Below are 1,670 nucleotides of genomic sequence, written 5' to 3' on the forward strand. Positions count from 1 at the left end.
TTTTTAACTTTTTTGAGATGGAGTTTTGCTCTTGTTGCCCAGGCTGGAGTGCAATAGCGTGATCTCAGCTCACTGCAACCTCCACCTCTTGGGTTCAAGCGGTTCTCCTGCGCCAGGCTCCCAAGTAGCTTGCACCACTACGCATGACTAATTTTGTATTTGTAATTATAGGCATGCACCACTACGCATGACTAATTTTGTATTTTTATTAGGGACAGAATTTCTCCATGTTGGTCAGGCTGGTCTCGAACTCCCGACCTCCGGTGATCCGCCCACCTCTGCCTCCCAAAGTGTTGGGATTACAGGCGTGAGCCACTGTGCCCAGCTGACCTCATCTTAATGTAACTAATTACGTCTGCAAAGATCCTCTTTCCAAATAAGATGACATTCTTTTTTTTTTTGAGACGGAGTTTTACTCTTGTTGTCCAGGCTGGAATGCAATGGCGCAATCTCGGCTCACTGCAACCTCTGCCTTCTGGATTCAAACAACTCTCCTGCTCCAGGCTACCAAGTAGCTAGGATTACAGGCATGCGTCATCACGCCCAGCTAATTTTTTGTATTTTTAGTAGAGATGGGGTTTCACCATGTTGGTCAGGCTGGTCTCGAGCTCCCGACTTCAGGTGATCCATCCTCCTCAGCCTCCTAAAGTGCTGGGATTACAGGCATGAGCCACCAAACCTAGCCCAAATAACGTCACATTCTGAGGTCCCAGGTGAATATGAATGTTGAGGAGATGATCCAACCTATTGCAAAAGTTCTTTTATAAATTTAAATCAGGGCCAGGTGCAGTGGTTCACACCTATAATCCTAGCACTTTGGGAGGCCAAGGCAGGAGGATCTCTTGAGCCCAGGAGTTCAAGACCAACCTGGGCAACATAAGGAGACCCCATCTTAACAAATAAAAAAATGGCAGACTGAGGCGGGAGGATTGCTGGAGCCTGGAGTTCGAGGCTGCAGTGAGCTGTGATAGCGCCACTGCACTCCAGCCTGGGTGACAGAACAAGACACTGTTGGCTCTAAATAAATAAATGCACGTGTCCCTTTCCTAGACCTTCCCTATGGCTCCCATTGCACGTAGAATAAAATCCAACCCTGGCGCTTGGCCCGCCTCTCCACCCTGCTCTGCCTCTAATCACCCCATGTCCATTGCAGTCCAGACACATAAACCGGCTTCCTCCTGCTCCTCAAACACACCAAGCTCACTCCAGCCTCAGGGCCTTTGCATGCCCTATGGCCTCTGCCCAAAACACCTTCCTCTGGGAACTCCTCTTTCCAGTCTTTTTTTTTGTTTTTGTTTTTCGAGATGGAGTCTCGCTCTGTTGCACAGGCTGGAGTGCAATGGCGCGATCTTGGCTCACTGCAACCTCCACCTCTGATGTTCAAGTGATTCTCCTGCCCCAGCCTCCCAAGTAGCTGGGATTACAGGCGTGCGCCATCATATCCGGCTAACTTTTGTATTTTTAGTAGAGGCGGGGTTTCGCCATTTTGGCCACACTAGGGTGGTCTCGAACTCCCGACCTCAAGTGATCCACCTGCCTCAGCCTCCCAAAGTGCTGGGATTACAGGCCTGAGCCACTGTGCCTGGCCCTCTTTCCAGTCTTAACTCCAACACGAGTCACCTCCTTGTGACTTGTAGGCCTCTCCAACTCCCCAGACCAAGTTATACCCT

At 49.9% G+C, this 1,670-nt stretch overlaps 1 protein-coding gene across 3 annotated transcripts in view; it reads left to right on the top strand.

Moving 5' to 3' along the window:
* Positions 1–1,670, top strand: part of PGPEP1 (pyroglutamyl-peptidase I) — a 29,839-nt gene that overhangs the window by 24,718 nt on the left and 3,451 nt on the right. The window lies entirely within an intron of this gene.

Source organism: Mandrillus leucophaeus, unplaced genomic scaffold (genome assembly GCF_000951045.1).
Source record: "Mandrillus leucophaeus isolate KB7577 unplaced genomic scaffold, Mleu.le_1.0 Scaffold11, whole genome shotgun sequence".
Lineage (NCBI taxonomy): Eukaryota > Metazoa > Chordata > Mammalia > Primates > Cercopithecidae > Mandrillus > Mandrillus leucophaeus.